The sequence below is a fragment of the Sturnira hondurensis genome, unplaced genomic scaffold (assembly GCF_014824575.4).
Source record: "Sturnira hondurensis isolate 20B ecotype Veracruz unplaced genomic scaffold, ASM1482457v3 Scaffold0018399, whole genome shotgun sequence".
Classification (NCBI taxonomy): domain Eukaryota; kingdom Metazoa; phylum Chordata; class Mammalia; order Chiroptera; family Phyllostomidae; genus Sturnira; species Sturnira hondurensis.
In genome coordinates this window covers 1,229,652-1,251,119 of record NW_028091030.1, presented here as the reverse complement: position 1 = coordinate 1,251,119, position 21,468 = coordinate 1,229,652, and the positions used below count along the sequence as shown (strand labels likewise).

The 21,468-nt window shown below is 54.5% G+C and overlaps 1 protein-coding gene across 4 annotated transcripts in view; it reads right to left on the bottom strand.

Annotated features, from left to right (window-relative positions):
• CD82 (CD82 molecule) overlaps positions 1-21,468 on the bottom strand; it is a 51,974-nt gene that overhangs the window by 24,738 nt on the left and 5,768 nt on the right. For 2 of the 4 annotated variants that reach the window (XM_037069049.1, XM_037069048.1), the window contains one exon: positions 5,462-5,531. The exons of 1 other annotated variant lie outside the window; for it this stretch is intronic. The gene's annotated coding sequence lies outside the window, so the exon portion shown is untranslated. Of the gene's footprint in view, positions 1-5,461; positions 5,532-19,379; positions 19,405-21,468 lie in introns of those variants that run through there. One more of the 4 variants, XM_037069047.1, reaches the window with a different exon arrangement.

Genomic DNA, 21,468 nt, shown 5'->3' with positions numbered 1-21,468 from the left:
CCAGGCCTGGGGGGAGATTATATAGGAGAACCTCAGGGTTCAAACCCTGCCCAGGTGGGCTCCCGGAAGTCAGGAGACCAGGAAGTTAGTGAGTGACGGCTGGACCCCCAGAGGTCAGTCCTGTGGCTTGTTCCGCACATCTGGGGCAGAGGGGCCGCTGTGGGGAGAGGGAGAGTTCCAGCCGCTTGGAAAAGGGACTGAGCACTCCCTCTACCTTACACAAAGGGAAGGAGTGCGTGTTGTGAAATATCCAACAAATACAGAAAAACGCAAATTCAACAGAAAGTCTTATCTCGCCCCAGAGATAAAAGCCACCATCCTTTGAGTGGCTGCACCACCAGCACGTGGGGGCATAACAAACAGCGGCACACTGAGCTGCCGACTGCTTTCCCGTCCTACAGCGCACTGTCTCTGTGGGGGGGGGGGGGGGGGGACGACATCCTTCTGCAGCACAGCCCTACACGCGCTGCATAGGGTTCCCGGTACTGAGAACCCTTATTAACGTGGCGGGGGAGGGGGCAGTCAGAGACTCTCCTAGGAAACTCGGGTATAGGTAACATTTTGAAAATAGCTTCTGGGAGCTCACAGACCCCATGAAGCCCATTCGGGAACTCCCCAGGGACTCCAGGTTAAAGCCCCAGATGTAGATATACCACAAAGCATTTAATTAACACTGAAGATTGAACATACGGGTTGTTTACAACTTTTCAGTTACCCTGGGTGATACAACCCGTGCTGTGTCCCTTTACTCAGAGGACCCCAGGCTAGGGCAGGACTCGGGGAGGAAGAGGGAAGCTGGAAGCCAGCTGCCTATGCGCCTTCCCAGAGGCCAGACAAACGCAGGAATGACAACAGCCAGCTCTCAGGCCCCGTGGGGTGAGGGAACCAGTGCCAGGCAGCTCGGGCCAGGACAGCTGGCCAGGGACAGCTGCAAGGGTAGAGCCAGGCCCTGAGGGTAGGGGTGGGGATGGGGAAGCAGGCAGCAGACCCGGTCTTGTTCCCACTGCTCTGTGGAGGGGGAAGAGTGGGGGAGGCCACAGAGCAGAGAGGATGGAGGCCCTCTCACCCCTCCTTGCAGGGTGGAAGGCAGTCCTAAGTCATGGGACTCTCCCCTGTTCACACAGAGGCCTCTCACCCTGCTCTGGATATTATAACAATTTTCCAACATCCTCGCCAGTGGAAGCTCAGCCTTGACTTTATGTTCCTCCAGTGACAGGGGAAGGGGGTTTAGGGGGAGGACTTACTGCCTCCCAAGGGGTTCAGTTCAGTTTTCTAATATCCCCATTAGAGAAAGTTTTCTTTAGCTGCCTTTCTATGGGTCAGGTTTGGGCACATGAAGCAAAGGCACCCAAAGAAGAAATTTTTTTTAAAAGCTGCCTGATTGGTAGCTTTTTTTTTTTAAAAGCTGCCTGATTGGTAGTGAGCACCCCGTCACAAGTAGCATGGAAGCAAAGTCTGAATAAAGACTTATGGAGGAAGTTGGTTCAAGTGCTACAAGGGGAAATGATGATCTTCCAAGCCCCCAGGGTTCAAGATCTAGGTCTGAGAAATGCAGGGACAGCGGTGACTCAGGAACCCTGGAAGACCAACCTCACCAACGCTGCCTGGGAGCTCCCCCAGACCCAGAGGCTACCCTCACCCCCAAGTCAGGAGGCCCAGAGACTGCTGTTTTCCTTCTCCCCTCCCCCCACAGCACCAGGGGCACTTTGTAAATTCACAAGGGACAAACAGACAGAGAGGAAAGAGGCGTGGGGACACTGTCCCCCATGGACAGAAGCGTGCTTTTCTTTCCAACCAGAGACCTGCTTGCCTGTCTGGGGTTCCTCCCAGTAAAGGACATGGAGGGGAAAGGGTGGGGGATGCAGATGCCAGCCCCAGGGGCTGACACAGGCTCAACCCAAACAGCCTACAGATAAGTCACCATTCACCAGAAGCACTGTTCACTAACCACATCCCAGCCTAGAGGGGCGCAGAGGCTCCAGCGAGCCAGCGGTAGTGCCTACGGGTTGGTTCTTGTGAAACTGGAGGAGTGTAGAAACAGCCCTTGGGCAACTGCAGCGGCCCAGAGAGCCTGCGGAGTCTGCGCACTTCCGGCTCCCACATCCTGCTCCTGGGCCAGGTCTGCGATGCAGCCCTGAAGGGCTGGGGGTGTTCAGAATGGGCAGCTTTTAGACCAGAGTGAGAGCCACGTCTGCCCAGTAAGGGGCAGGGGCTGCCTGTGAACAGCCATTGGCACCAGGCCAGTCAACCCCTTTCCCTTTCATCATCAAAGCCTGCCCAGGAGGTGAGGAGGGTATTCCTACCCTGGGGAAGGGTGGGGCAGGCTCAGGCAGGTGCAGTTAACTTGCCCAAGTCACTCAGCTCATTAAGCAACCCAGGGTCTAGGGCTCCAGGTCTTTCCACTGTGAAATGCTGTGAGCCAGGCACTGGCTGTGGACTGTATCTGGGGATGGCTGGGGTTCCATTGACCAAGCGGGTGGTGAGGGTCCAGGTGACAGCTTGAAGGAGCCCCGGTTGAGTGGGCTGGCAGGCATCTCTGATGCTCCAACCCCAGGGCCATTTTGCTGGTCTCGATTACACACACAATCCATACCAGGCATTGGGCAAAGCCTTTCAACATGCTGGGAGCAAACGCAGGCCCGGAGGGCTAAAGGGGCTCGTTCAGCCACCAGTATGCGGACAGGCCAGGAACAGAATCCAGGCCGCTGACCCCTTGGGCTGCCCTCTTCATTCCAGGAGGAAGCTGGGTGGGTTCAGACGCTAGAAGAGGACTCAGGCAGCCCCATGACTGGCAGGCAGCTTGGCCAATCGGGACAGGTCCAGAGACCACCTGGGAATTGCCCGAGAGAGGAAAGGTACTAAGAACCAGAGCCTGGGATGAGTATCTCCCAGGCTTGTGGGCCAGGACCCTGGATGCAAAGTCTTTCTGCCCCGAGAGTGCAGACGTCTCCCCCTTACGGCCCCAGGGAGCGAGGCATGAGCGGCAGTCCACACCTGACAGCAGGTGGGCAGTACCACGAGGGCAGGTGGGGTGTCAGCGAAGGCTGGGAACTCACCCAGGTCAGCCTCTGATGGGGCGTGGCATCAAATTTTGGGAGCCCTCCACCCCCACTAAGCCCTGAGGAGACCCCAAAGTTGGAATCAGAGGGTGTGGGGTTGCATTCTAGCTCTGCCTGCCCGTGCTGAAGGGTCTGAGCCTCAGTCTCCTCACCCTCTAGGCAGGAACACGGGCCAGGGCAGCACGGGGTGGCCAGCTAGGCCTGCGGATCAAATCCAACCCACCACCTATTTTTTGTATGGCTTATGGGCTAGGAACAAAGTTTTAAAAGATTTTTTAAAATTTATTTTTAGAGAGAGGGGAAGGGAAGGAGGAGAGGGAGAGAAACAAATTATGCGAGAGAAACATCCATCAGTTGCCTCTCGCATGCCCCCAGCCAGGGAGCTGGCCCACAAGCCAGGCATGTGCCCTGACTGGGAATCTAACTGGTAACCTTTTGGTTCACAGGCCGGCACTCAATCCACTGAACCACACCAACCAGGGCAAGTTTTATGTTTTTGAAGTTGGAAAAGAATTTTTTAAAAAGGATATTTTGTAACACATGAAATTCAAATTTCAAAGTCCATAAATAAATTTGGGTTGGCACCCAGCCACACCCTCTGGTTTGCGTCCTGCCTGCAGCTGCTGTGGCATTGCCACGCAGAGCGGGGCAGTTGCAGCAGACCGTTGGCCCACAAAATCCTAAACGTTTACTGCCTGGCCCCTTACGGAAAAAGCTTGTCATTTCCTGGCATAGGGGATTGAATGGTGGTGCACAGGATCCCCAGACAAGGGTTCACAGCCTGGCTCTGCCAATGCGTGGCCACAGGGAAGGGACTTCCGGAGCCCTGTTCTCTTCACCTGTACAGTGGGGCTCCCAGCTGAACCCCCTGTTATGAAGACACAGTGAGGTCAGCACCTGGCAGCCAGAGCTGGGATAAGCATCTTTACCAGGACTTGGGGAAGAAGCGAGGGTGAGCGTTGCACTTGCAGGTGAAGTGAAGCGGGGCCCATCTCCCAGGGTTGTGCTTCCGTGTACACACGCTCTGCAAACCCTGGAGGGTCTGCCCCTGCCTTCCTGAGAGGGTATCTTGACAGCCGCAAAACACGCACATTTTATTTGGAAAATGCCAGAACAGTCACCAACAGCTGTGTGAGCAGCGGGAAGAAGGTGCTGATTTTGTTATGCTTCATAGCAGGTAAATTGACCATTTCTAAGCATCTATAATTTAAATTGACCAAATATGTAATTTTATGCCCAATCAGTTTGTACAGTGAAATTCTATTACACTAATATGTCATTAACTCCTACTCATCCTTCAGTACTCACCTCAGACATCCACCTCCTCCAGGAAGCCTTCCACTCCAACCGGGCTTGTCATCACCGCCCCGGCTGCCGCCCCCCAAGAACACACGTGTGGGTGAGGGGCGCTCCCAATTGGCTTCCTACCAATAGCACTGCATGCTGGAGCGTTTCCCACAACAGGCTCTGGCATTGGGCTGCCTGGTTGTAAATGTGATTCTATCACCTTTCAGCTGTGTGACTTTGGATAAAGAAATTAACCTCTCTGAGCCTCACTCTAGTCATCTGTGAAAAGGGAAAAATGAAATCTCTTTGGCAGATTTGCTCTGAGATTGAATCAGATAATGTGGGTAAAGTGCCTGGCACAAGGTAGGCTTCCAATAAATGGAGATGACTATTTCGACTCCTGATGCTGTTCATTAATTTTCTACTCACTTGCCCATCTCCCCAGTGGGTCATGAGACCTCCAGGGGAAAGACTGTGTATTATTTATGAGAACAAAATAGGATCCCAGAAAATGTTGCCAGTGGGATTGTGGGTGGATAGAGGGATGAGAAGATGGAAGGATGGAGGGAGGAATGGAGGGTGGGGTGGAGAGGTGAATGGGAGGAGCAGGACTCCCCATAGAATACTAGGACTTTCTAAACTTGGCCACCTGAAGGGGCGTCTGAGAACCGCTGCCCCTGGGTGGCTGAGACTCTATTTTCAGGCCTCTCATGCCCTCACCTAAGGGGTGGGGTGGAGGTTGTATAGGGTTAGCACCCAGAGCCAGCTCTGAAGGCCAGGGCCCACTGCCAGGGCTCCCCAGCCTTCCCCGGAGCCCCTGGTCACAGGGAAGGAGTGTCTCTAAGAGAACCCCTCTGAGCAGCCCTCCCGTGGGTTTGCACTAGGAGGCTGGGTTTGTCCCTTGGCTGAGGAAGGGGGAGGAGCCTTCCAGCCCAACCCTGGCACCTGGATGTCCCCATACAGCCCTGGGGACACGGAGTGGCTCCTGCAGCATTCACTGGACCTCGAGGCCTGGAGTCGGAGGTGCAGGCTGTGACCTGCTCTGACAGGTCACTCAGGAGGAAAGGGCACGCAGGTGACTGCCCCTGCCCCCCCATACCACCCCACCTCCTCACCTGTCAAGTGACAGGACCCAAGCAGCCTTTTCTGGAGTGGTTCCTCAGAACACGAGGCCTGGGAGATGCTCTGTTAAGAACAAAAAAATTGCTGTCATCAAGTTTGTGCAGCAGCAGTTCTCCCTGAGAGTCACTGTGCATTCGGCTATTGAGGACCCCGCTCCTGACTTAAAACCATCGTGTTCACCTCACAGCCCTTCACACCTCGTGGAGCACAGCGTAGGAAACCCTCTGGGGGTCCCTTAGGGCCCGGGCTCCAGGGTTCGAAGTGCTGCAGGATTCTGAGGGGAGGGGATGGATGGCCTTGACCCACCGGCAGGCTCAGCCTGAACACCTGGGGGCCCCAGTCAGGTCTCCCTGTGCCTCAGGCCCCTCGTCCCACCCACAGCCCAACCCAGCACCCCTGCCGGCCCCTGGCCTCACCTCACACGGGCACCAGTACGGGTCCCCCTCCTGCCCTCACTGTTATCCACGCCTTGGGTAGGGCTCTGAAAAATGCAAACTGGATCTTGCCGCTCCCCAACCCTGCAACCCTGCGACAGTGACACAGCCAAGATGTCTGCTATAATTCACAATCTTATGTGACCCTGGGGGCCCTGCCCCTCCCTCCTTCTCATGCACACACTCATTCTGCAGGACACAAAGGCCACTCTCTCCTGTTGTTCCAGTAGAGCAGGCCCTTGCCCACCAGGCCTCTGACCTGCGCTGCTTCTTTTAAGTTCACTCCTCCCCCAAGGCCCCAGGCTGGCTCCCTGCTCCTTGAAGGCTGAGCTCCCTCCTCCAGAGGCTTTTTCCTGAACACAGATCTACTCAGCAGGCCCCACCTCCAGCTGCACATTAGAATCACAATATGCCAATGCCCAGCAGCACCCCTGCTGCAATTCCTGACCGGAAGTCATCAGAATCTTGGGGGGACCCCCCCATGACTCGAAGGAGTAGCAGCTTTGACAGCTACTCGCATGCCCTGCTCACTGCGTTTATCTAGCTGGTTCCCCGCTGTGTCTACAGGCCCTGCTGCAGCCGGCTTAGGGGGAGGGGCGCCGTCTGTCTCGTTCCCCACCCCCCATCCCGGAGCCTAGAGCAGTGCCTAGTCCGTAGCAGGTACTCACACACGCTTGCAGGAAGCAGGAAAGGAAAAGGGGCAGTCTGGAGAGGTGGGGAAAGGTTTCTTAGAGAGGACAAACCAACTTTTATTGTGCCACTGGGGAAGGGGTTGCTTCTGCCAAGACTGGATTTTAATCTCCTCTGGGTCAGAAAAGCCAATCAAGCTTCAAACTGTCTCCTAAGAATGATGCACACAGCGACAGGCACGGGCTGTCGCCTGGTCAGGCACGGGCTGTCGCCAGATAGCCAGGAGGTTCTTATTTCCCCGTCTCCCATTTGTTTGGAGTAGTGGTCCCTGATCCTGGCGGCACTCAGGGATTTCCCTGGGAACTCTAAAACTTGCTGGTGCCTGGGCCCTCCTCCCAGAGATGCTGATTTAATTGGCCCAGGGTACAGTCTGAGTTTTAGGACTTTTTAAAAAAGAGCTTATTACTTATTTTTAGAGAAATGAGAAGCAAGGGGAAAAAAGAGGGAAAGAAACATTGCTGTGCAAGAGAAACATTGATCAGTTGACTCTCTCATGACCCCAATTGGGGACCTGGCCTGCAACCCATATGCATATGCCCTGACTGGGAATTGAACTGGTGACCTTCCAGTTTGCAGGCTGGCACTCGTGTACCAAGCCACACCAGCCAGGGCCAACAGGATTTTTTTTTTAAGATTTTATTTATTTATCTTTTAGAGGGGGAGGGAAGGAGAGAGGGAGAGAAATATCAATGTATGGATGCCTCTCATGCGTCCCCTGCTGGGAACTGTCCTGCAACCCAGGCATGTGCCCTGACTGGGAATCGAACTGCGATTGTTTTGTTCACAGGCCCGCGCTCAATCCATTGAGCTACACCAGGCAGGGCTAACAACAGGATTTTTTAAAGCTCTCCTGGGGACTCTAATGGGGCCCTGTCCCTCTGCTGGGAGTGGGGTGCAGGCAGGCCTGGGGTGCCTGGTACAGCAGGGCCTGGCCATGAAGAGCTCCCACGAAGCTCCTGACACCTCCGTTCCACCCTTGACTTCCTGGAGGCACATCCCCAGAGCAGTGTCTGCTCTGAAGGGGAAGCCCTTTGAGATCCCTGCGTTTTTTGGAGGGGCCAAGAGAGCAGGAGCCTGCAGGCCACACAGTGAAATCAGGGCCAAGCACACAGTGGGGGACTCAGAGATTTGGAGTCCAGAGATCTCCCTACTTGCTGCCCTGTCCCAGGTCACCGGGGCTGCAGCCTAGGGAGGTATTAGAACCGAACTCAGAGTCGCTTAGTGACCCTTGCTTTCCTCCCCTGGATCTGCCACACATCAGCCTCAAAACCTCAGGCGATGCTAGAGAGCTACCTCCTTATCAGTGAATGGGGATACTGTTCACCATACACAGGTGGGAGGGTGACCTGCAATCAGGCTAGCACCCAGTAGGGCTTAGTCTCAGCTGGCACCCTAGCCCACTCCTCCTACTCTCCGTGCCCGAAATGCCCAATCTGCCACATCTTACCAGCTGTGTGGCCTTGGGCAATCACTTTGCCACTGCGCCTCTGCTTTCCCACCTATAAAACGAACTTAATGATGGGTGACGGTGAGACTTACATGAGTTAGTATCTGTAAAGTACCTGGCACCAGGTAAATGTCAAATAAATGTACTAGTTCCGATGATGATGATTACTATGCCGAAGTTGTTAGTTTCCTGCCCAGAGCCCTCTGAGACAGGAAAAAGCCTCCAGAGCTTGATCCAGCCTGCAGATGTGTGCCCAGGCTGGAGGATCCCTGCCAGAGGGTGGCCACCGCTGCTCTGGGGCAAGGGCCAGGGTTAGGTTACATAGGGCGGGGCCAAGCCGCCTGAGGAAGGAGAGTCTCTGTCCCACCCACAAGGGAGGGGCCCCTGTCTCCAAGCCTCTGGGCTGTGCCCAGGGGCTGCCCTTGGCCTGGAGGTCCAGCCAGTCTGGTGAGCGGGACAGCTGACCCCATGGCAGCTCAGCCTGCTTGCTTGGGTACAGAGCAGAGTGAGAGCCTGGCGTGCCCACTGTGCTCTGGGAGACACCAGTCCTCAGGCACTCCACCTGCAAGCTGGTGCTTGGTGACCCAGCTCTCCTGTCCTCTGGACTTTGTCCCGTCCAGAAGAGGCTGGTCACAGGTGGCTATGTTTGTTTTCACGTGTGACAGGTGATTATTTCCTGCAAACACAGCTGAGTCCAGGGGCTGGCTTTTTGAACTCTTCTCTGTCTTAGTTTTCAGTTTCTAGTCTTACCTTTCTATTGTTGTTAAAACAAAAAAGAAAAACAAGAGTGAAAAGCTGTTACTCTGGGCAACAGGAAAAACACAACAGCAGAGGCATGACTGGGATCTCAAGGTTCCATCAGGACCTGGGTTTGAATCCCAGCCCTGCTTCCCAGCAGCTGTGCCTCGGCCTCGAGCAAGGGAGGTGTTGCTGAGCCTCTCCGAGCCGACACCTCCTTTGGAACTCAGAAACATCAGCAGGCCGTAGTCTCCCAGGGTTACTGGAAGACCTAGGTAGGGCGCATATTTGGGGGCACTGTCAGCTGCTCAATTCAAGGTAGCAAATGCCACCACGCACGCCATCGTGGCTTGGAGAAAACTCGTCCAGATCAGACCCTCCCAGGAGTCATGGGGGTTCAGAGCCCCAAGGCCCCCTTTGGTCTCATGGATGCAGAACCCAAGGCCCAATGAGGAACAGCTCCTGCCTCGGGACTGAGTCCACCAGCCTGGGTAACAGGCCCCCTTTCTCCAGAGGGTAACCCTCTGGAGCTGGAACTCACCCCTGGCATTTGGGGGAAGGAGGCCAGGGGGACGCAGGCAGTGGTCACCCCTGGCCAGACTGTGGTGGAGGAGGGACAGTACTTTATAGTTTATATCATGCCGTGCCCACTGCCCCTCACTTAATCTCTCTAAAACCCCACCTTTGAGATAGTATCCCCACTTAACAAAGGAAAAAACTGAGACTCAGTGGCTTTACTAAGGTCACACAAGTAACTGGCTAAGCCTTGACTAAAACTGAGGTCTGATCTGAGACCAGAATTCCTTCTTCCTCACCGGCTTGCTGCCTGAGGGCATGAGGTAGATTGTGGGGCTGCCTACCCCACCTTCCTACCTCCATTTGCCAGCCTGGCCCTCTGTCCTGCCCCAGCTCTGAGGCATGACTCTTGGCTTCCTATCAGAAAGGAAAAGGTCAGCCCCGCCAAACCTGGCCAGGGTGTCCCTTCACTGTGGCTGATGGGTCTGACAGATGTGGCCTTCCCAGCAGGCTTTGCTCTGAAACCTAAGCAATGAGCCCGGAGAGCCTTCAGTATCAAGAAGGGGGCCCTCTGCTGGAGGATGCGGCATGGCGAACAGCAGACACCTGCAGCCTTCCAGCTCCCCCAGCCTCCCCACCTGGCCTCTGTGTAGCCAAAGACTCAAGCTGAGGCAGAGCCATAGCCTCTGGCCTCTCCTTCTCTATAGCTCCCTTTTTTGACTGTATTTGGCCTGTCTGGGCCCCATGCAGACCCCACTCCCCCCGTGTTCTGAGGCTCACGCACGCAGGTTCACAGTGCCAGGAAGGCCTTTGACGTCACCCACTGCAGTGCCCATTTCTTGGATGAAGAGACGGTGGCCCAGAGAGGACCATGAATCCCCACCCATCTGGGGACAGTGTGTGTTCAGTGTGCATGGCTGGGGTTGAGCCGTCAGTGCTTCCCAACCTGAGTCACACCATGAAGCGTGCAGAGAAGGATCTGTATTTGTTCAGCACACAGGTAGACAAACAGCATTGTGCCTAGTCTCAGCTGAGTGGCCCAGGCTCTGTCCCAAGGGCTAAGGAGATATCTTAACACATTTGTAACTCATTTCGGTATATCTGCTGGGAGGCCCTAATTCAGAGGGAGATTTAGGAAGAGAAGAGGCTATTTAGGAGTCCCAGATTCCAGGGGCCCTAATAAGAGAACCCAGATCCCCAGGTGGCCTCCCAAAGCCATTCTCCTTCCAAGGACCCCTCCACAGCACCAAGGAGGGAAGCGGAACAACGAACCAGGTCACAGTATGGACTTGAAATTGAGAGAGACCTAATTCCAATACCATTTTGTTGAGCTGTGTGACCTTTGACATGTTGCCTACCCACTCTGAGCATCATCTGTAAAATGGGAATATCACGGCTCGTCCAGGGAGATGGCAGAATCAGCTTGCCAAGCCCCAGAATGTGAGTGTGACAAAGACAGAAGACTCTGGGAGGAGCTCACATGAGAGAGAGTCCCCTACTCACATGCCAGAAACCTGTCCCTTGAGAGCCTCAGGTTCCTATGAACTGCCCCAGAAAGGTCACCATCAGCCAAGAACTTGAAATGCCAGTTGAGCAGAGAGAGAACTGGAGAATAGAATGACCACATGGGAAAGCCCCCCATGGGGGCGCATCTTGCTCATCTTTTTCTCACTTAACCACACCACCCTTCCAGGTGGAGGGCACAGCTTCATTATCCCCACTTCAGAAGCTGGACCTCCGGGGCCTAAGGAGACGGTGGCACTTGTCCTGGTCACATGGAGAACAGCAGAGATTTGTGCTCCAAACCCTCTGATTCTGAAACCTAAGGTCCCCCCGACTTTGCAATACTGTTTCCCACCACAGAAGGCCCGGGGCGGCCACCCTCCCAGGGGGCTCCTCTGGGAGGAGTGACCGTCCTCTGCTCGGCATTTCTATCTCGAGCCACTGCCACAGCAGTTCGTTGAATCCCCACTCCCAGTGGGCCCCGAGCTGGACACGGAGGTGGGTGAATGAGACCCATCTCTGCCCCCAGGAAGCGCCCCCTGTCTGGAGGAGCACAGACATGAGAAGGAGCATTGCACACCAACGCGATCATCAAGCAGCACGGCGGTCCCACCCAGCCTCCGGCTCTTCCTTTGAGGGATAAGATAGCCTCTTGAGAACACAGTGTCCAGTATTTAACAATGAAACTATTTCATAACAATATTTTTGCAGTTACTACTTGCCAGGGATTGTGCTGAGTGCTTCACCTGGCTCAGTTTATCCTCGTACTGCCCCTCTGAGGTCAGCACTGCTTTTCCCCCTTTTTACAGTGGAAGACACTGAGACGCAAGGCTCAAGGCCCAAGGTCACAGCCAATGGTGCTGCCCCAGCAGGTCGAGCCCCAACAGTCTAGCCCAGAGGCCCTGTGTGTTACTGCCATGCTATGCTGCCTGCAGAAGCAGTTCTAAATGGTAGGTAGCTAAGATAACCTAGCCAAGGCCCAGCCCGAGTTAACTTAGTTTCATGGGCTAGGCTCGCCAACCAACTGAAGACAGCCTCTGGCTGCATAGGCCCCAGGGGCCAGCTTGCACACCTAGAGACCGGCCAGCTGGGGCAGGTGGCTAACAAAGTGGTAACATCTGGGCCACAGCTGGGTTCCTAAGAGACTGACGCTGGGCACTGGGGTGAACCCTCAGTGGGGTGGTTAGGAAGGAAGGGATGCCAATTAGGGACCACATATGGCAGCAGGCAGGCAACTCAGTCACAACAAACCCTCCCCAGGCCCTCGGCTCAAGGGGAGAGAGGGTTGCTCAGATGCCACCTCCTCCAAGCAGCCTTCCCAGAATATTCTCTTGCACAGACCCTCACAGAGCGCTATCTGACAGCCCTAATCACCTCAGCATGAGTAGTTAGGGTGGGCATCAGATGGATGTGGGTTCAAACCGTGGCTCTATCTATCATTGTCATGTACCTTTTCGGAGCCTCAGTACCTTCATCTGTAGAATGGGCTAATCCTTCCTACTTCCCTGGACTGTAGTTCTCAGCAGCTACCTGGCCTGAGAGCCGCTTTGGTTTCAGGGGCACTTGATGGAGGCAGAGGGAAGGAGGGAAAGGGAGAGTGTGAGCGAGACACAGTAAAGACACGGCATGGGCTGCATGTACAGGTATGGGAACTCTTTCTCCCATGGGTCCTTGGGTAAAAACACAGGAAAATCGAGGCAACTCTAACTCCGAGAGCTCGAAGTTGGGTGGAGGGTAGTCCTCCTGGTTGAGACCCATGTAAGGAGAGGGCAGGGCAGGGCTCTCTGGGGGCTCGCCCTCCTGTCCTTCAGCTCTTCCCTCTCACCTGTCTCTGCCTCTGCCAGTGGCTTCCTCTGAGCCTGACCCTCTGCCCTGTCTCTCCCTGTTTCTAAGACCATCTGTTAAGTCTCCTTCTCATACCCTGAGAGAAGGAGCGTCCAGGGCAACCTCACCCAGCACACGGACCTCAGCTTCAGCCCAGCCAGCCCTCCACATGGTGGGCACACAGCTCCAGGGAGGAGTGGCCCAGAGGACCCCATGTCCAGTCACCTGCAAGCCCCAGCCCTCTGACGATGGGGTGAAGGGCTACGCTGTCCACATGGTGTGTAGATCCTGAACCCCAAGGCCCAGGCTGGGCGACGGCATTTCACCAGACACCTGGTAGCTGGGCAGGAAAGGGGTGACAGCCCAGCACAGCCTGTCGGGACTCCCTGCTCAGGGAGAGGGTGCCCTGGGCCTCTCAGGCCCTCTGGGATTGCTGAGGAGCCGGGCCTGAGCAGTTCCATCCACCTGCCTCAGCCTGGACTCAGCCGGGTGGCCTCGGGCCTCAGTGCCTACCAGACCCTGCAGAGATGCCCTAGCTTCAAAGGGGAACCAATAGGGGCAAAAAGAGAGAGAAGGAAGGATGGGGAAGAGCGAGTAACAGAGGCAGAGACAAAGAGATAGGGAAAGAGAGACGGGGAATGACTGGAGAGAGGGACAGAGAGATGGACCCCAGGAGAAGGGAGCCTGCTGCACACCCAGGGCCCCAGCCTGCCGACTGCAGGCCCTCTCTGATCTCCGTGGAACGTCCCCAGGGAAGCCCGAGGCACAACCTGCTCAGCCATGCAGCCTGCTGGCCCAGGCCAAAGCCTACCCTGGGAGTCGGCCCAGATCGACCACCCCAAATGCCCACCCTCACCCTCTTCTGTAGCCAAGAGAAGTGGTCTCCTGGAGGCACCAGGACCCTCTGGCTGTTACCCACACCACCCTCCCCCCACCAGCCATCTGCAATGGCCCAGCCACTCCCCAGCCCATTCTTCCCAGCCTTGGCCTCCCCCAGATTCTGTGAGCACTGGGCGGTGCCTCGGCTGAAACTCCCCACAGCCCCCTCACTGAGATTCCTGAGGAGCCTGGGTCTTTAGCACTCGCAGGCCCCGCAGGAGCCAGAGCAGGGAGAGGGGCTTGACATCAGCCAGCAGGGCTGGCCAGCACGGGCACGAGGTCCCAAGCAGCCACATGAACCCCACCACCCCCCAACTGGAGCCTCAGGGCCCTGGGGAGGAAAGAAGAAACTGACCATGCCCAGCAGGCTCTACCCTGTCATCAGCCCCTTCCCTGAACCACAGCTTTCCTACCTGTGCAATGTAGACAGTCCCTACGCAGCCCCTAAAGCAGGGTGAACATCTCAGACCCACGCCCCTTGCTAGAGACCTAGGTCTCTGCCTGGCTCCCCCCTCTCTCAACCCACTTCCCACTCAGACTGGAGGGGCATGACCCTGGAAGACAACAGTTAGCCAAGAATGTGAGCGCTCACTGAGAGCTGGGGGCCGGTGGAGAGGTCAGGAGTCCCAGCTGTGGGCCTGGCATGCCTCCCCGACATCCCAACTCCACTGGTCCAAGACCCCCACCACCACTCTGGACCAGGGCACTCAGCCTTGGAGCTTGGGATGGAAAACCCAGCTCTGCCCGCTTCAGCAGTGATCTTGGGCAAGGGGTTTCAGCACCAGGCCCCTCCCTCTCTGGGAGAGCAACAGTCTGCTCCCAGGGCACTCTGGGTGTGAGGACTGAGGAACAGAGGGAGGAGCACAAGTGATCACTTGTGAGCACAACGCAGGGAAGCGGGGTGATTATTATCACTGCGAGAGGTTCCGGGCCACAGAGGTGGCAGGAGGGGCTGTAGAGACAGAGAGAAAACAGAGAGGGAAAGGAAATGTGTTTGGTGCTACAGGAAGTGGTCTGACACCAGGTTCCTGGGGCCAGACACCAAGATTCAAGGGCTCTCAGGGCAGGGTCCTTGCAGTGACAGACCTTGGTTCCAAAGAGCCAGGCAGGACCCTCTCTGAGAGGAGGAAGCTCAGAGAGGGGTGGCTCCCCCTTAGGGGAGGCCTAGCACCCCAGGCCGAGGGCCAAGAGCACGACAGCTTGGTGAGCGTCCGGGTACCCAGGAGGAAAGGAGACTCATTGCTTTGCAACAGGAAAAAAAATGTGTAAATGAACCGCTAGTGACCAGACTCGAGACTCCTGGGACGGGGCGCTCAGAGCTTCAGGTCACCTGGATTCTCACCCGTACTCGTCCAGCTCTACTGGCAAGCCCTGTGTGACCTCGAGAATGCAGGGCACATACAATCCTCTACCACAGGTCTGGAAACTGAGGCTCAGGTAGGCACTGTGCCCAAGGTCACACACAGCTTGGAACTGACCTAAGCCTGCTTGGAGCTGATTCTGTCCTTCTGCCCAATCTTTCCCCCATTATCAGCCTAGAACACCCCTAGCTGGAGCAGATAGAGTTGAGGCTTAGACTCAGACCCAACCAGACACCCACTCAAGGGGGCTGGGTGGGCGGAGGTGAAATGAAGCCCGAGCTGATTGCGGGGAAGGGGAGGGACCGGCATTTCCTGAGTGTCTGGAATCCACCAGATGTCCGTGGTAGGTGTTTTGCATGCTTTACCTCATGCAAGCCTCCCAAGAGGTCAGTGCGAAATATAGCTTTTTTATTTTCAGGACAAGGAAGTCAGGAGCAAAGAAGATAAGTGGTTTGCTCAGGGTCACAAAGTCTGGGGGTCACAGGTCTGAGGCCGACCCTGAAGTCGTCAGCTGCCCCCAGCCCAGGCAGACCCAGGACCCTGAGCTCTGCCAGCCTGAGTGACCCCTCAGGGGTCCTGAACCCATAGCAGCAGCCCCAGCCCACATGGCCTCACTGCGGAGTGAACTAACCCAGTTAGCCTGTTCACCTACTGCACAGACTCGGGACAGCTGAGTTGGCTGGCCAGAGCACCAAGGCTGTCCCGAGGAAAGAAGTGGCTGGAGCTGGGTCTGGAAGAATGAGGAAGATGCAGGCAGGCCAGGAGACGGGGAGGAGGTGAGGGCGTTCAGGCAGAGCCACAGGGTTGGGGCACCGAGGTCTGAGAGCCTGGAAAATTCTGTACTGTGCATCTGGAGGGCAGGTGCAGTTCCCAGGAGAAGCCAGGGGCTGAGGTGGAGGTGAGGGGAGCAGGGCTGGATTCCTCTTCCTCCCACCTCCAGGGGTCCCAAATGCCCAGGCCTGGGCAGGAGCTAGTAACCGGGACAGCCTGGACCACCCTATCTTGCCTCCCCAGGTTCCTGGCCTAGAGTGAGGATCTCAGGCCACCCTTTCCTGGAGATCTGGGCCCCTTGCATCCAAGACCTACTCCCTCAACCTGACTAAAAGCCTTGGGATCCCTAATCTCAGGCTGAGGATGGAGAGGAACCCAGAATTCTTCCTCCTTACTTAGGAGGCAGGGTGGGGGGTGAGGGACCAAGCTCAGGATGGGGAGCAAAGACAACATGCATTTAAGTCCCGGCTCCAGTACCTCCTTAGCTGTAGGATCCTGGGCATCTCACTCACAGCCTCTGTCATCAACTGTAAAATGGGCTTAATGATCATTCCCCCTGCCACCCCGCCCATTTCACGAGGTGTTGGGAGGCTTGCAGGACTAAGTGTGTAAGAAAGTGCTCACTGCTAAAAGCTGTAAAGCACAAGGTATCATTAGGGGAAATAAGGACTTGGATGCCTCAAGCACCAGAGTGACTTGCCCAAGGTCACACAGCCAGGTGGCAGCAGAGCTTGATTTTAACTGGGTCTCCTGAGGGCTAGGCTGAGGCCCTCCCACCGCAGGACTCCAAAACCCCAGAGAAGCCCTGCCTGTGGGGCTGACCCTCTGTGCATGGCCAGTGGGTGGAGCACAGGCCCCCTCAGCCACATCCCAGCTCCTTCAGGCCCAGACTCACTACTGCTTCAGACCAGAGGACCCAGCCTTGGACTCTGGGATGGAAAGCCCAGCCCTGCCCCTTTTAGCTGTGACCTTGGGCAAGTCCTTTGAGCTCCAGGACCTCCAGTTTCCTCATCAGTAAATGGGGGCTCAAAGTAACCTCTACTTGGGGATCTGGTGGGAGGTGGACCCGACATCATGGCTGTAAAGTGCCCAGGACAGGGTCCAGCACCCTCCCCAGATGAGGGTCCTCTCCTCACCCCCGGCTGGGCCGGCCAGGCAGCTCCCAGGCTCAACAGGAGAAAGTTTCCTTTTTCCCGGAAAACCTGCCCAGAACAATAACTGAGAACAGAAACCAGCTGGAGGACGCTAGATCTTGGAAGAAGATCATGTTACTGAATGACTAGTCGGGGCAGGGGAGGTAAAAAGAGCAAGACTCTGGCTCAGAGACAGTGTGGGGGTTCCTGCCTTCTCCCCTCACTTGGGGTCCCCTGGGGCAGCACAGTATTCAAGTAAGGTACCTCTGCTCCTCCACTGGATGTGCATGGGGGAAGCCCAGAGTGAGTGAGGGGAGGGCAGGGAAAGGAGACAAGGCCAGGGTTCCAGTATCAGTGTTCCTGCTGGCTTATGGGGCACTCCCTTGGACATATCAGGTCACCTGCCAGAGCCTCGATTTTCCTTTCGTACAATCAGGATGGCGATAGTCATCTTAGCCTCTGCACATAAATATACCCATAGCACACACATGAGGCTTTACCAAGCAGGGCAAGGGCCCAACTGTCAGCAGCATAGGAGCTGAAATTCACCACACAGCCTCCACCCCGCCCCATCCCACAACTCTACTGGCTCTCAGAGTGTGGTCCCCAGACCAGCCGCAGCAGCATCTCCTGAGAACACGTTATCGATGCACGTTCTTGAGCTGCGCCTGCCCAGACCAGCACAATCAGAAACTCTGGGGCTTGTAGCTTCAACAAACCCTCCAGGAGACTGACATATGTCAAAGTTTGAGAAGCACTGCACTACCGCATAACCTGCCTCCTACTCCACAGAAACTTCCTCCCACGGACTCATCTCCCCATCCCCTGCCTCCCAGAAGGCAGCTGGAGAAGAAGGAGTCACCATAGAGAGAGGTCATTAAACAGTAAAGAGATCCCATAATTAGTTAATGACACCACTGGCTCCTGGAGGGGAGGGTCAAAAGTCAGACTACAGTTGAAAAAAAGAAAGTGCTCCTGTATCTGTCTTCCTCTTTCTGTCTCTTTCTCTCTCTCTCTCTCACACACACACCCCGAGAGCCTGCCCCCTTACTTCTGTGGGTCTGCTAACTAGCACTGAGGGGCACTGTGTGTTCCTCTCCCTAGGGGGGCTGGAACTAAATGTGGGGGTACATTCTGGTGGGTGTCAGGGAAAGGGCTCGTCTGAGAACCTGGCCCTCAGACTTTGAGTTTAAAAACCACCTGACTTGAAAGCCGGTTCTAGGAATTCACTCCATGGAGAACTGAGCACAAAGTGTATGTCTGGACAAGGTGATCACTGTAGCAATGTGGATACTAATAAAAAATTCAACCCGGCCTAACTGTGCAACAGCAGGGGGACACTTAACTGGGTCACAGTAGATCCATGTGGCACAATGCCACGGACAGAGAAACATGCTGTAAGAATCCCGAATAACGTGGAAAAATCCTCCCTTACAACATTAACTGAAACGCAGCAGCACAGGAAATGGTTCTGATGTCAATCGTGTGTGTGTGTTCACCCTACTTATCTCTGAACGGTTACTTCCTTCTTTCATCTGTTCTTTACCCAGAAATTCTTTCCACAAAAATTACTTCTTCAATAATTAGAGAGTTATTCTTTAAGTGCTCTTTTGGCTCAGGTGGAGATGCAGTTCTTTAAAAAAAGTTGACAGAAACATCTGTTTCCTATATTAAAGCCACCAGCCTGAGGTGATCCTGGCCAAAAGAGAGACTTGGTCCCCCCAGAGAGCACCCACATTCCACATGGTCCCAGCAAACACAATCAGGATGAGTGGACATGGAGCGAGGCTGGGTTTGCTCAAATTCTATACCATGTTTTTTAAGAGTCAGATCTGTCCAGAGAAGAAAGATAGTGAGCCTTCCAAGACTTGAGGTATGTAAGCAAATGCTGGATATTTTCCATGGGATCAGACTGGGTAGGTGGCTTGACTCAATGCACTACAGAGCTGCTCACAAAACCACGAGCCTGGGAATCTGGTCACAAGCACCCAACTTGGCCCTCAGTTCTGAGCTGAGAACACTCAGGTAGACACTGGGCTCGCACAACCTGCCCAAGGACCAAGCCCACAGAAGCCCAAGGCCCTCCTGACCTCCAAAGCGCCCGACAACCAAGGAAATCTTCACACCAGATCAGGGACCTCACTCTTTGTCATTTCCCCAAAGGAGTGGCAGGAGCAACCACATCTCATCAGCCTTTTCGGCCTCTGACTTGTATGGAGGACGCATTCGGAGCTGGGCCCACCACTAAGCATTTTACCTACACGAACGATCCCATTTAATCCTCCTGCAAACCCAAGAGAAAGCTACCACTATCACTCTCCATTTCATTGGTAAGGAAACCAAGGCTTTGAGAGGTTGCAAAACTTGCCCAAGGGCAAGCAAAGAGTTGGGAGGAAGAGCTGGCCCATACCTAGGTCTGGCCAGCATCAAGTCCCAAGAAGCTGGAAGAAGCCCGAGCTATAAGTACAATCCTGGTTGTCCCCTATGTGCCACTTGCGCCATGACCCCCTCATACCTGGGGCAGGGGGTGGGGGCAGATTTCTGGTGTGAACAAAGTTTGGGAAGCGTGACTCTTTCTTTCTATACAGTCTCGTGACCAGAACAAAACGAAATACCTCTGCTGGATCCGCCAGGACAAAGAGAAAGGGAACTGGGAAGCTTTGAGGAAAAAAAGTAGATGACACATCCTTCCTGCCCCAGTTACATCTGTGCTGCAAAGTCAGTCAGGCCACAGGTCAGGGAGGCCAGCGCCTACACGATCAACAGTAACCCAAGGCCTTACCACTCACTTGCCACAGAACCTCATACAAAGCAAGACTTCTCACTCAATGAGTGTCTATTTCCGCTATATAGGAGAACGTCTCATCAGATCCCATTGCACAACGTTCTAATATTCCATTTCCTAAGACAGTGAGTGGGAGAGTGACTTTCCAACCTTAGTAGAATGACTCATTGTTACGATTATCAGCAAGGACAAATTAACACTCATTGAGTGCCTATTGCAAACCCATTTTTCAAAGTGCCCTACGTTTATGAGGGGGAACACATATTCCCCTCCCCACTTGTTTCCTTGATGAGGGACCTCTACTGGGGAAACACCTGTGGCCTTGCTCCGCCCCCTTCACACCGGGATCAACAGTGGCTTATCTGATTGGCTCGTCTGGGAGACCTGCACTGGGCATGCTCCTCGGAGGCCCAACTCTGGCTGAGCTAAGCTGCCGGCAGGAGTATTCCACCTGGGCTCCTCTCTGCTGCTACCACCTGCTCCTACAGAGAGGCTGGCACCTGTCCAGCGTTGCCTGTGACCAGACGGGTAACTCTGCCAGTGCCAGGGAAGACGGTTAGCAAGCCCTCAGGACCCTGGATCTAAAGCCACGTTTTCCGGCTGGCCTTCTCAGTGATGACGCTAATGTTTGGCACTCCATCTTTGTCAACTGTTTTCTTTTCACTTGCTTCCAAATTCAGAAGGAAAAAGGAAGGTTCTCTCTAAAACCTCAACATGTTTTAAGCTCCTTTAACCCTCACAGCACCCCACTAAATTATTATTATTTGCCCTAACTTTGACATGAGGGAAATTAAGCCCGTTGATATCAACGACTGTTAAAAAGATCGTTGAAAAGTTTTCTAAATGCCAGGCAGCACTCAGGGTGTGTCTACCACCAGGGAAGCGGGTGACACTCCCATCTCTATCAGGCTCTTGTCTCCCAGGATCTGAGGCTGGTGGCCAAAGCCACTCCTTCCATGGACATTCCCTCTGTCTTGAGCCTTGACAAATGGATATTCATTTCAAACCAACTCCCCACCCCCTTTTGAAAAAAAATATGCTTTATTAACAACAACAAAAAGCTCAGTATGATCCCAAGTTCATATAATACATTTTTGTTTAAATATGTACAGTAAGTTTTTTGATAGCTTTATTGTATGAGTGTTCTTTCTTAAGCATGAGAGTAATTCGGGTTACTAGATAAGAATCAGAAAATAGGGGAAAGTAAAAAAAAACAAAGGATCGCAATCTGATCTACATAATCTCACTGTTTTATGTAGATTTAGGTGGACTCACCTACTTTCTTGCTTTGTTGAGGACAGTCTGGGGTGGGGACAGCTCTGCCACTCCGTGTCTGCAGTGTCTCTGCGGCAGCCAGGGCCCGCCCACCTGCGGTGGCTGTCTCCCTACCAGAGAAAGGGCCCAGCACCCAGAAGTCCTTTCGATGACCACGGCCCTACAGATGCCCACTATGACAGCACATGTGCCTCGGTCACAAACACCAAGTGCAGCAAATGCAGGATCACAGTCACAGTTTTACAGCCCCAGAAGGGTTGTAACTTGTCAGAGGTTGCCCGGCAAGTAAAGGATGAGCTGGGTTCAAAACCCAGGCCTCTGGATCCCCAGGCTCAAGCTAGTCACCAAGTTCTTCTGCTCCCAAAGACTTACATCTTGCTTCCTATTAGTAATTGCAACAGTATCAAAACCAGCTCGCACAAAACCAGCTCGCACATGTATACCCTGTGCCCGGCACACTGCACAAATGCTTCATACACAGTAATTCACATCATTCTCACACAACTCTGTACGGCAAGTGCTATTATCATCTCCATTTTAGATGCTGAAATGGATGCACAGAGAGCTTAAAACACTTGCGGAAGGTCACACCCAGCAGGTAAACGGCAGAGGCGGGAATTTTTTACAGGCAGTTTGGTTCCAGA